Here is a 13,969-nt window from a genome sequence, read left to right as displayed (position 1 = left end):
CTAGCTCCTCAAGCCTTTCGTAAGACCTTTTCTTCACCCCTGGAACTGGCCAGACCCCACTGGAGCTTAGATAGCTAGCTGGCTGTCCATCTCCCTAACAGTGAGCACCAGGCAGAGACCTCTTGGGTCCCCAGTGTCACCTAGTGTAGCTATGTGTTGGGGGATAGGTCAGGGAGGTTTTAAGGACCGAGGGAGGAAGAGAGGATCAGGTCTCCTGAATTGAAGGGGAAAACCTGCTCCGAAGGCAGGCCAGAGTGGGGCAGCAGGGTCTGACTGACACCAACTTGCATAGGGTTGGGTCAGGCATATAGGTTGGGGTGCAAGGGAAGCTCTCTTGGACTACTATAATTAAAACAACAATAACACAGCCCTGGTCAGGTGTCTCAGTAGATAAAGCATCATCCCAGGGCACTGATTTGATCCCTGGTCAGGGCACATATTGAGAGGCAATCAATGAGTGCACAACTAAATGGAACAACTAAGTGGAGCAATGAGTTGAAGCTTCTCTCTCTCTCCCTTTCCTCCTCTCTTCCTCTCTCAAATCAACAGAAACATTAAAAAAAAAATCCCACAGCCTGATCAATGGTGGCACAGTGGACAAAAGGTCAACCTGGAATGCTGAGGTGCCAGGTTCAAAACGCCAAGGTCACTGGCTTGAATGTGGGATCATCAACATGATCCCATGGTCGCTGGCTTGAGCAGGGGATCACTGGCATGGCTTAAGCCCCCCCCCCGTCAAGGCACATATGAGAAGCAATCAATGAATAACTACAGTGCCGCAACTATGAGCTGATGCTTCTCATCCCTCTCCCTTCCTATCTCCCTCTCTCTCTCTTTCAAACAAACAAACAAACAAACAAATAAACAACACAAATACCCCCCCACAGTTTTATTGAGGTATCACTGACATGTAGGAAACAGCAAATTTAAAGCGTGTGATTCAATGCATTCTCCCATCCAAATACTAACCAGGCCCAACCTTGATTAGCTTCCGAGATCAGATGAAATTGGGCGCATTCAGGGTGGTTATGGCTGTAGACTCAATGCATTCTGACATATGTGCACAACCACGATCGTCACTTCAACCAAGACACTGAATACAGTTGACCTTTGAACTACACAGGTTTGAACTGAATGGGTCCACCATATATATAGTTTGTTTGTTTGTTTGTTTGTTTTTACAGAGACAGAGAGTCAGAGAGAGGGACAGACAGACAGGACTGGAGAGACGAGAAGCATCAATCATTAGTTTTTCATTGTGCATTGAGACACCTTAGTTGTTCATTGATTGCTTTCTCATATGTGCCTTGACCATGGGCCTTCAGCAGGCCAAGTAACCCCTTGCTCAAGCCAGCGACCTTGGGTCCAAGCTGGTGAGCTTTTGCTCAAACCAGATGAGGCCACGCTCAAGCTGGCAACCTTGGGGTCTCAAACCTGGGTCCTCGGCATCCCAGTCTAGTGCTCTATCCACTGCGCCACCGCCTGGTCAGGTGATTTTTAAAATCTTTTAAACAGAAGATGGAAACTTATAGTATCAATAAATACATACAGTACTATAAATGTATTTTCTCTTCTTAATGATTTTCTTAATAACATTTTCTTGGCCCTGGCTAGTTTGCTCAGTGATAGAGTGTCCACCTGGCGTGTGGATGGCCTGGGTTTGATTCCCAGTCAGGGCATACAGAAAAAGCACCCATCTGCTTCTCCACGCCTCCCCTTCTCCTCCTGCAGCTATGGCTGGATTGGTTCAAGCACATCGGCCCTGGGCGCTGAGGATGGCTCTGTGGAGCCTCCACCTCAGGTGCTAACACTAGTTTGGTTACGAGCACTGGTCCCAGACGGGGGTTGCCAGGTGTATCCTTGTTGGGCGCAAGCAGGAGTCTGTCTCTCATCTCCCCTCCTCTCACTTAAAATAATAATAATAATAAATCTATGAAGAAGAAAAAAATATGCATAAATGAATTCAGAGAGGCTCTGACCACCCGAAGTAAAGTAACTCCCCTCATACTCATGCATTTCTTGAAAATTCCACAAATACAGTGTGTCCGTAAAGTCATGGTACACTTTTGACCAGTCACAGGAAAGCAACAAAAGACGATAGAAAAGTGAAATCTGCACCAAATAAAAGGAAAACCCTCCTAGTTTCTGTAGGATGATGTGGCAGCATTTGCGCATGCGCAGATGATGATGTAACACCGTGTGTATATAGGGGAGCAGCCCAAGGCCATGCCAGTGGAGATGTGGATGGTACAGAGGAAAGTTCAGTGTGTTCTGTGGCTCGCTAAATTCAAATCCGTGACCAAAGTGCAACGTGAATATTGGCGCGTTTATAACAAAGCACCACCACATAGGAATAACATTACTCGGTGGGATAAGCAGTTGGAGGAAACCGGCAGTTTGGTGGAGAAACCCATTCTGGTAGGCCATCAGTCAGTGACGAGTGTGTAGAGGCTATATGAGATAACTACCTAAGGAGCCCTAAAAAATCTGTGCATGAGCCCACATCAAACTGCACTGAATAGGTATGAAACTGGGAGAGTTTTCCTTTTATTTGGTGCAGATTTCACACTTCTATTGTCTTTTGTTGCTTTCCTGTGACTGGTCAAAAGTGCACCATGACTTTACAGACACACTGTATATATGGATATTTGCTAAGTGTCCTATTTCAGGGTGTGACTTGCCCCAACTCCTTCCAGTCTCCAGCTAAGTCCCCAGGAAGCTACAGCAGGTATCCAGTGCCAGGTATTTCTGTTGTGCATATTTTGCAGCTAGGGAAACTGAGGCACAAAGTAGGAAGTGGAGAGATGGAATTCAAATCTAAGCCAACCTGTCTGCAGAGCCTGACACTCTATGCAACCTCTCCCTAGTCCCTCCCCTTCCAAGCCAAGCCTCTCAGGCTGTAGCCAGAAGTACCTGGGACTCCTGTTGTCCTTCCACAAACATTTATTGGGCACCTACTGTGTGCCAGGTGCTGGGCTACACATTGGCACCCCTGCTGGATACAGACTACCACCAGATTCCCATCCCATGAACCTCGGCTCCATGAAGGTGGGAGGGGGAGGCAGCAAACACCATATAATTTATTAATTTGTGTGTGTGTGTGTGTGTGTGTGTGTGTGTGTGTGTGTGTGGCAGAGACAGAGTCAGAGAGAGGGACAGATAGGGACAGACAGACAGGAAGGTAAAGAGATGAGAAACATCAATTCTTCGTTGCGGCTCCTTAGTTGCTCATCGATCTCTCATATGTGTCTTGGGGGCTACAGCAGACTGAGCGACCCCTTGCTCGAGCCAGCGACCTTGGGCTCAAGCTGGTGAGCCTTGCTCAAACCAGATAAGTCTGCGCTCAAGCTGGCAACCTCAGGGTCTCGAACCTGGGTCCTCCACACCCCAGTCTGACACTCCATCCACTGCGCCACCACCTGGTCAGGCATAATATATTAATTTGTTTCATGATGTCAGGTAGTACAGAGAAAAATAAGGAAGGAAAAGAAATCAGGAGTTGGGCAGTGAGGGCTGCAATTTTAAACAGGAAGGTCAGGAACAGTGGTGGGATTCTATTGGTTTGCACTGGTTGGGCAGAACTGATACCTAGTTTTTTGTTGAGTTCACCAAACTGGTTGTTAAAATGACACTTGTAATCAGGGTTCTCTCTAAGGTGGGTACCTGGGTAGCCACCCAATGTGGAAATCACAAATTCATATTCCTTACTTTTTGTTGTTGTTGACAGAGACAGAGAGACAGAGAGAGGGCCAAATAGGGACATTCAGACAAAAAGGGAGAGAGATGAGAAGCATCAATTCTTCCTTGCAGCACCTTAGTTGTTCATTGATTGCTTTCTCATCTGTGCCTTGACTGGGGAGCTCCAGCTGAGCCAGTGACCCCTTGCTCAAGCCAGCAATCTTTGGGCTCAAGCCAGCGACCATGGGGCCATGTCTATGATCCCACACTCAACCCAGCGACCCTGTGCTCAAGCCGGATGAGTCCTCATTCAGCTGGCAACCTTGGGGTTTCAAACGTCAAGTCTGACACTCTATCCACTGTGCCACTGCCTGGTCAGGCTTCTTACTTTTTTTTTTTTAATGTTTATTTTATTGATTTTAGAGGGTGAGGAAGGGAGAGAGAGAGAGAGAGAGAGAGAGAGAGGAACATCAATCTGTTCCCATATGTGCCCAGACTGAGGATCAAACCAGCAACCTCTGTGCTTTGGGATGATGCTCTAACCAACCAAGCTATCCAGCCAGGGTGCTTCTTACTTTTTTTAATTTTCATCTGTGCAACAGAGTATTCTAAGGACCCGCTGTAATGTTCATTCCGTCTATAGGTGAAAAAAATTTGATGAAACTGTCCTTGTAACATTTATTTATTCTTTTCATAAAACTCATTATACCTTTGGTGAAATACATTTTAATTCCTTTGTGTTTGTTACTTCCGTAAATAAACATATAAAGTAAGGAGAAAAAGTGCCAAACAATGAGCAGGTGGCAAGCTGTCACTGGAAATATCTTAAATAACAGTTTTATTATTTTTTGTCAGGTATTATTTAATATTTTTTCATTAATATTTTAAAGATAAAGAAATAAAAGGCATCCATATTGGAAAAGAAGAAGTAAAGGTTTCACTTTTTGCAGATGATATGATCCTATACATCAAAAACCCCAAAGACTCTACAAAAAGATTACTAGAAACAATAAACCAATACAGTAAGGTTGCAGGATACAAAATTAATATACAAAAGTCCATAGCCTTTCTATATGCCAACAACAAAACATTAGAAAACGAACTAAAAAAAAAATCCCCTTCACAGTTGCAACAAAAAAAATAAAATACCTAGGAATAAACATAACAAAGAATGTAAAGGAGCCTGACCAGGCAGTGGCACAGTGGATAAAGCGTCGGACTGGGATGTGGAGGACCCAGGTTCGAGACTCCAAGGTCGCCAGCTTGAGCGCGGGCTCATCTGGTTTGAGCAAAGCTCACCAGCTTGGACCCAAGGTCGCTGGCTCAAGCAAGGGGTTACTCAGTCTACTGTAGCCCCACGGTCAAGGCACATATGAGAAAGCAATCAATGAACAACTAAAGTGCCACAATGAAAAACTGATGATTGATGCTTCTCATCTCTCTCCATTCCTGTCTGTCTGTCCCTATCTATCCCTCTCTCTGACTCTCTGTTTCTGTAAAAAAAAAAAAAAAAAAAAAGAATGTAAAGGACCTATATAACGAAAACTGCAAAGCATTGTTAAGGGAAATCGAAAAAGATACAATGAAATGGAAAAATATTAGTTGTTCTTGGACAGGAAGAATAAATATAATCAAAATGGCCATATTACCCAAAGCAATATACAAATTTAATGCAATTCCCATCAAAATTCCAATGACATTTTTTAAAGAAATGGAACAAAAAATCATCAGATTTATATGGAACTATAAAAAACCCCGAATAGCCAAAGCAATCCTAAGGAAAAAGTACGAAGCTGGGGGCATTACAATACCTGACTTCAAATTATATTATAGAGCCACGATAATCAAAACAGCATGGTATTGGCAGAAAAATAGACACTCAGACCAATGGAAAGAATAGAAAGTCCAGAAATAAAACCAGATATATATGGTCAAATAATTTTTGATAAAGGGGCCAACAACACACAATGGAGAAAAGAAAGCTTCTTCAACAAATGGTGCTGGGAGAACTGGAAAGCTACATGCAAAAGAATGAAACTTGACTACAGTTTGTCCCCTTGTACCAAAATTAATTCAAAATGGATCAAAGACCTAGATATAAGACCTGAAACAATAAAGTACATAGAAGAAAACTTAGGTACTAAACTCATGGACCTTGGTTTTAAAGAGTGTTTTATGAATTTGACTCCAAAGGCAAGAGAAGTGAAGGCAAAGATAAATGAATGGGACCACATCAGACTAAGAAGTTTTTGCTCAGCCAGATAAACTGATGACAAAATAAACAGACAGCCAACTAAATGGGAGATGATATTTTCAAACAACAGCTCAGATAAGGGCCTAATATCCAAAATATACAAAGAACTCATAAAACTCAACAACAAACAAACAATCCAATAAAAAAATGGGAAAAGGACATGAACAGACACTTCTCCCAGGAAGAAATACAAATGGCCAACAGATATATGAAAAGATGCTCATCTTCATTAGGTATTAGAGAAATGCAAATCAAAACTACAATGAGATACCACCTCACACCTGTTAGATTAGCTATTATCAACAAGACAGGTAATAGCAAGTGTTGGAGAGGCTGTGGAGAAAAAGGAACCCTCATCCATTGTTGGTAGGAATGTAAAGTAATACAACCATTATGGAAGAAAGTATGGTGGTTCCTCAAAAAACTAAAAATAGAACTACCATATGACCCAGCAATCCCTCTACTGGGTATATACCCCCAAAACTCAAAAACATTGGTACATAAAGACACATGCAGCCCCATGTTCATTGCAGCATTGTTCACAGTGGCCAAGACATGGAAACAACCCAAAAGCCCTTCAATAGAAGACTGGATAAAAAAGATGTGGTACATATATACTATGGAATACTACTCAGCCATAAGAAATGATGACATCAGATCATTTACAACAAAATGGATGGATCTTGATAACATTATATGGAGTGAAATAAGTAAATCAGAAAAAACTAAGAACTGCATGATTCCACACATAGGTGGGACATAAAAATGAGACTCAGAGACATGGACAAGAGTGTGGTGGTTATGGGCGGGGGGAGGAGAGGGAGGGAGAGGGGGGAGGGGAGGGGTACAAAGAAAACCAGATAGAAGGTGACAGAGGACAATTTGACTTTGGGTGACAGGTATGCAACATAATTGAATGACAAGATAACCTAGAGATGTTTTCTTTAAACATATGTACCCTGATTTATTAATGTCACCCCATTAAAATTAATAAAAATTTATTTTTAAAAAACCTTTTTCTTTTTTTTCTTTTCTTTTTTTTTTTTTTTTTTTTTTAAATAAATTTTTATTAATGGTAATGGGATGACATTAATAAATCAGGGTACATATATTCAAAGAAAACATGTCTAGGTTATTTTGTCATCAAATTATGTTGCACACCCCTCGCCCAAAGTCAGATTGTCCTCCGTCACCCTCTATCTAGTTCTCTGTGCCCCTCCCCCTCCCCCTAACTCTCTCCCTCCCTCCCTCCCATGTCCTCCCTCCCCCCCCACCCTTGGTAACCACCACACTCTTGTCCATGTCTCTTAGTCTCATTTTTATGTTCCACCAATGTATGGAATCATGTATTTCTTGTTTTTTTCTGATTTGCTTATTTCACTCCTTATAATGTTATCAAGATCCCACCATTTTGCTGTAAATGATCTGATGTCATCATTTCTTATGGCTGAGTAGTATTCCATAGTGTATATGTGCCACATCTTCTTTATCCAGTCTTCTATTGAAGGGCTTTTTGGTTGTTTCCATGTCTTGGCCACTGTGAACAGTGCTGCAATGAACATGGGGCTACATGTGTCTTCACGTATCAATGTTTCTGAGGTTTTGGGGTATATACCCAGTAGAGGGATTGCTGGGTCATAAGGTAGTTCTATTTGCAGTAAAAAACCTTTTTCTTATAACCTAGTTTTGTGTACTTTTTTTTTTTTTTTTTTTTAATTTTTTTTTTTTAATTTTATTTATTCATTTTAGAGAGGAGAGAGATAGGGAGAGAGAGAGACAGAGAGGCGGGGGGAGAGAGACAGGGGGGAGGAGCTGGAAGCATCAACTCCCATATGTGCCTTGACCAGGCAAGCCCAGGGTTTCGAACCGGCGACCTCAGCATTTCCAGGTCGACGCTTTATCCACTGTGCCACCACAGGTCAGGCTTGTGTACCTCTTTTATAGTTCTTATTTAATTATTAAATGCATGAAATAATAAACTACCTTTCAGTATATCATTTTTTCATACTTAAAATGGTCATTAGAGCGGAGAACCAGTTGTAAAATTATTTGGACCCCACCACTGGTCCGAAGCCCTCTCTGACAAGATGATATATGACCAAAAGAGGTGGGGGAGGAGCCATGGGGAGAGAGCATTTTAGGCGGAACAAACAGCCTGTGCAAAGGCCCTGAGGCAAGGCCATGTGTGGTAGATTCAAGGCACTGAAATGAGGCCTGGGAGACTGAAACGGAGGGAAGAATGGGAAGAGGTGAGGGCAGGCAGATGACAGTCAACATCTAACCAATATCTTAGATGAAGAAATGAGACCCAGAGGCAGACATTTTCAGAACTTGTCTTGCTTGCTCTCTCCTGTCACGCAAGGTCCTTGTCCCCTGCCATCTCTCAATAGTTTAGCCTGACTCTCTTGCTCCAACTGTGGTCCCATGGCACCTGCCAGGATACTGCCATAGCTGAGCCAGGATCTAAAGGAGTTGCCCTTAGGTGCAACCATCCCTATTTGGAGGGTGATTTGAGGGGGGGAGGGGTGTTTCTAATCATGACTCAGCAGAACCTCTGATTAAGGTTCCAGGGTCCAAGTATCTAAAGCTTCCAAAGCCAGAAAGGTTTGGGGCTCATCTGGGTCAGTGGTGGGTATGTAAAGAGTGACCAAGACTTTGTCCTCAACCTGGACAGGGAGTGACAGTGGGCTGATGGCAGGGCTATCCTTAAAACACACCTGCTAGGATTTTGCTGCTTGTCCTGAAGGCCCAGCCACGACCTTCTATGCCATCTGTGTCCCTTACGGCTCTTATCACCTTTCTGAGGACATCCTAACTTATCCAACTCTGCGTCCTGTCTGACTTGCCTGGCCTGCAGCCCAGACCACCAATGTCACTGTGCCCTCCCCAACCCCATGTCTAAACTAGAGGGAGATGGCAGGGGACAAGGACCTTGCGTGACAGGACCTGGCTTCTTCCTTCAACTCCCTCTAGCCCCTTCAGGGAGTCTCCCAGGTCAGTCTAGCTCCACCAAGTACAGGGGAAAGGGGTGATCTTCCCTCCTCCTGCCAGCCCACTCAGCCTTCAGAGTTCTAGCGCTTTAGAGCAGAATGACCAGTGCACACAAGGATAAAGTACCAAAGCCATCATGCCTTCTCTGCAAACCATAAAGCAGTCCTGGAGCAAGCACCTTCCCATGGTCTGCTGTTGTTGCACTAGGGGCCTGAAGAGCTTTAGCCTCTTTATCTTGCACCTCTCTCACTCTCCCTCTTCACTCAATCTGCTCCAGCCACACCAACCCCTTATTCTACCTCCAACATGCCAGGCCCAGTCCTGCCTCAGGACCTTTGCACATGCTGGTCCCTCTGCCTGAATGCTCTTCCTCCAAAAGCCCGTCTATTCCCAATCTGGCTGGCTCCTTCTCATCCTTTAGGTTTCATCACCTTATCACCTTCCTGTTCCTCTCCCTTGAGAACATCAACTCCATGGGAGGAGGGGGGTTCATTTTGTTCACTGCTGTTCCCCACTGTCTCAGAGTAGGTACTTCCTAAATATGTGCTGAATGAATGACAGGCACAGGTGGAAGGAAGGCGAAGCTGGGCAGAGGGGGTCCTGATGATGGCAAGGCTGGCAGGGGCTTCACCCCTCCTTAGATACAAAGTCATGGGACGGGGGTGGGGGAAACCATGGTTTTGAAAGCCTAGGAGGGGTGGGGAGAAGCCAAACTCCTGCTGGTTCAGTGTGGGGAGCTGGTGTGAGGGCATTACATTAACAAAGGTATAAAGTCAATACTGAGGGAAGAGAAAAGCCTCCTCTTTGCTAATGCAGTCAGGGCCAGGTTGGGTCTGAGGTACAGATTCAAGGGTGGCAATGGACAGCCTATTCTGAAAGGCTGTGGGTGTGATGGGGAGGCAGAAAGGGCAGGATTAGAAGCAGGGGATTCAGAAACATGGCTGAAGTTGACCTCTTCCTCTTTTATGAAGCCCTTGCTCCCTTGGCTTCTGACTTGTCACCAACTCCTAGTTTCTTCCACCCTCTCTCCAAACTCCACCCTCCCACCCAAGATGGGTATGTCTCCCAAGCTCCAGGTTTGCTGTTCCAAAGCCTGCCCTGCACCTAGCCTCACCTCACCTCTACCTGAACCTCCAGTGGCACCACAGTTTCCAGATGCTAGAAAGATTGCTGACTTGCACCTGAACCCGCTTCACAATCAGCAGCTTCTGCAACCCACCCAGCTGCAAATCGATGCACCCATTTCTCACACATCCACGCCTCCACCTGGTCCAGTCCCACCTTGATCTAGACTAGTACAATTGTGCCTGACTCCATGCTGGCTTCTGAATGAAGTAACTCCTATGTACCTTGCAGTTTCTCGCCACATGTTAGCTCTGGTCTCTGCCCATTAACTCTTTGTGTGTGTGTGTGTGTGTGTGTGTGTGTGTGCCAGAGACAGAGAGAGACAGAGAGAGGGACAGATAGGGACAGACAGACAGGAAGGGAGAGATATGAGAAACATCAATTCTTCGTTGTGGTTACTTAGTTGTTCATTGATTTAGTTCTCATATGTGTCTTGACTGAGGGGCTATAGCAGGCTGAGTGGCCCCTTGCTCGAGCCAGTGACCTTGGGCTCAAGCCTGTGAGCCTTGCTCAAACCAGATGAGCCCACGCTCAAGCTGGTGACCTCGGAGTCTGGAACCTGGGTCCTCCACATCCCAGTCCGACGCTCTACCCACTGCACCACCACCTGGTCAGGCTCTGCCCATTAACTCTTTTCTTTTTTTTTTAATGAGACTTTTTTTTTTTTTAAGGTTGGGCTTGGGAGGACTTCTCTTTTTTTTTTTTTTTAAGATTTTTATTTATTCATTATAGAGAGGAGAGAGAGAGAGAGAGAGAGAGAAGGGAGGGGAGGAGCAGGAAGCATCAACTCCCATATGTGCCTTGACCAGGTAAGCCCAGGGTTTTGAACCAGCAACCTCAGTGTTTCCAGGTTGACGCTTTATCCACTGCGCCACCACAGGTCAGGCCTGCCCATTAACTCTTAATCATCCTTTCTAATGAATCCAACAGCCACCTCGTCCAAGAAGCATTTCTGACCCCTCCCGAGGCTGAACCAGGTCATTCCCCTGGCTCCCTTCCCCCAGGCAGCCTGTTTTACCTGTGCTTATTAGCAGCTAGGTACTGTGCTCTCCTCTGAGGTGATGATTGCTATTATTCCCATTTTGTAAGGAAGAAACTGAAGCACAGTAGTAGGAGGTGATGTCACTATCCTGAGGGCACTGAACTCAAACTGGCAGGACTTGGTCAGTGGCAACCTCTAGACAGCCTCAGCCCCACAGCCGGAAAGGGGACAGCCTGCACTGTCCAGATAAGAGAAGACTGTGCCTCTCACCCCCATGCCAGCTTTCCTGTGGGTGTCCTAGGGGTAGTGGGAGGTGGGAGGTGGGAGGAGTGAACCCAGGCCTGCTCCCCCCACCATCTACAGCCACCCCAGCAGCTCCTGTGCCAGTGTTCACTCCATGCCAGGCACTGGGCCAACCAAACAATTTGCATGTCTGACTCGCTCAGTCTGCAAATGGGCCTGGGTCTGGAGGTGGGTGTAGTTAACCACCTCACTCCCATTTCTCAGAACAAGAAATGGAGGCTAATGGGGTTGTGAACTCCCATCAGCACCAGAGCCCTCCCCATACCCCCAGACATCAGGCTGCCACTGAGATGGCCAAGCCCTTTCCTAGCCAAGGCTTCATTTGACCCCAACACTCTCAGGGATAGGAACTACTGACTCATTATACAGATGGGCAAACTGAAGCTCAGAAAACTTTCCCTGGAGCCAAAAGTCCAGTTCAAGACCCAAGACTCTCAGCTTATTTCCACTGACACTTCCCTCTCCCCTCAAAACATCTTTGCTGGGAGTAGGTGAGCTGGGAGAGCAGGCAAGGAAGGTCCTGACAGCCTCATCCCTGCCACCTGGCTAGGCCCGTGGGGACCCCGGTGTGCTGAGGGAGGGTCCAGGCTCACTGGTATGTTTGCAGCAGCTGCTCTTGGAAGAGGACTGAGATCATTCTGGGGATGCCAGGGGTTTCAAATACAGCCCCATGCTCCAAAATTTTTAACTCGGGTGGCCTCATGCAACAGATCCTGCAGCTTGGGACCTTGCCTGGGCTCCCCCATCAGGTAGCATCTCACAGCTCCACCTCCAGACATGTTTCTCTCTGTTTCTCCATCCCAGATGAAAGGCTCCTCCACACTCCCAGCTGCCCGTGCCAACAATCTCCTCTGGGCATTTTCCTTCATGCCCACTTCTGAGCAGGAAGGAAATAAAAATTATGTTCTGCCAAAATGAACCCCCAATTCACTTAGTTTCCATCAGCCCTGACAGGTGCACAGCAGCAGCCTCCTCCCATCTGTTCTGCCCACAGCAGCTGCTGGATATTCTGAAATGCAATGGGAGTCCCTCACGCACTTTGTTCTAAGCCTTCTATGGTCCCCACAGGCTTGAGAATGGAAACCGCACACTCGTCGCCATCTACCTTCGAGGTCCGCAAGCTCTCCCAACCTCCAATCCCTGCGCTTCAGCCACGCTGGCCTTTTTTTTTGCTCTGCAAACACACCAGGCTGGGCCCTGCTTCAGAATCTTGCTGTTTTCTGGGCCTGAAAAGCCCTCCCTGCTGGCTGGCCACTCAGGCCCGGATGACAATTTCTCCGAGAAGTCTTCCCTGACTTAACTTACCCCTTTGCCTGGATGCGTTGTTTTCCCCACACGTAGCACGGGCTAGAATGATCGGTTTATGATTATGCGGTTCCTAGCCGTCCACGAGGCCCGGCTGCGAGCTCCGCGACTGGGACCCCGTCTGCATCCCCAGCTTTAGCACGCCGGCGGCACCGAATGAGCGCTCCGTATGGATTTGCAGGTGACGGGCCGACATTCCCGTCGCGTTCCCCGCATTCACGCACCCAGATCACCCTGCTTCCCGGTGCCAGGCTTGACCCCAGTCCCTCGCCCCCGTTTGGCCGCCCGTCCTAGGCGCGCGGCGCCGGGGCCCTCCGGGGAGCAGGGCTCTGTCGGGGACGCAGCCTGGGCCTGGGACCCGATAGGAAGCCCCGAGATGCCGTCAGGGGACGGGGGACGGGAGACACAGCAGCTGCGTCCAGGGACTGGGCCGGGGCCTCCATGGCTGCGGAGGAGGGGCCGGAGCTGGCCGCGAGGATGGCGTTGTGGGCGGTGTTGTGGGCTCAGGAAGCTCGCTTACCTGGGCAGCGGGGGCGCGCGAGTGCGCCGGGTGGGCGTCTGGGCTGGCGGCCGCGCGCCAGTAACGGAAACGCACGCAGCGAGCGCGGGCTGGCCAGACTCGTTCCAGCACCGAGTCAGCCGCGGGCCTGGAAAAAGGCTGGGGCGGGGCGGGGGCTGGGCCTGGAGGCGGGCCTAGGGGCAGGTCCGGCCAGACGCGGGGTCCCGGCGGCACTGCGCTCCGCTCCTTCTCGGCGGTAGGCCGCTCCGGTCCCCGCCGCTGGCCCCGCCCCCCGCCGGGGTCGCAGGCTCGCTCTACTGGGATCCAGAAGCAGATATCTTGCTTCTACCTATCGCTCCGCTCTGAACACAGTGTGGACGTGGTGCGCTCAGTCTGATTTCCGTTTCTCCGTCCGCTACACGTCCCACCCGGCGCCCTCCGGAGTCCTCTCTTCTGACCTGGCTCTGACCTGCACATCTGCTGTGGCGCATGGCTCGGCTGGGCGTTCCCGAGGAGGCCCAGACATCGCCTTGGACCTCAGGGACGTGTCCCAACTCCGAGGCCATGCCGCCCCATTCATGGTTTCGCTCAGAAGCCAACCGCAAAATTGGGGGCTTTAGAGGCCATTCTGGAGGCTGGGAGGCGTAGGGCGCAGCTGGCCAAAGTCTGTGATTTGGAGTCATAGTAGGAGATTTTAACTCCCTATTGACATCAAGGGACAGAATTTACGGACAGAAAATCAACAAGTAAACATCAGCCTTAAATGACACACTAGATCAGATGGGTTTAATCGGTACCTTCAGAGCATTTCAATCCATATTGGCAGAAAATA

At 47.7% G+C, this 13,969-nt stretch overlaps 1 protein-coding gene across 2 annotated transcripts in view; it reads right to left on the bottom strand.

Moving 5' to 3' along the window:
* CERS4 (ceramide synthase 4) overlaps positions 1–13,315 on the bottom strand; it is a 32,129-nt gene extending 18,814 nt beyond the window's left edge. Inside the window, exon 1 of one of the 2 annotated variants that reach the window (XM_066266643.1) lies at positions 13,159–13,315. The gene's annotated coding sequence lies outside the window, so the exon portion shown is untranslated. Of the gene's footprint in view, positions 1–12,638; positions 13,079–13,158 lie in introns of those variants that run through there. The other variant, XM_066266648.1, reaches the window with a different exon arrangement.
* Positions 13,316–13,969: the final 654 nt, after the last annotated feature.

Source organism: Saccopteryx bilineata, chromosome 1 (assembly GCF_036850765.1).
Source record: "Saccopteryx bilineata isolate mSacBil1 chromosome 1, mSacBil1_pri_phased_curated, whole genome shotgun sequence".
NCBI lineage: Eukaryota > Metazoa > Chordata > Mammalia > Chiroptera > Emballonuridae > Saccopteryx > Saccopteryx bilineata.
This window is presented reverse-complemented; position numbering and strand designations above follow the sequence as displayed.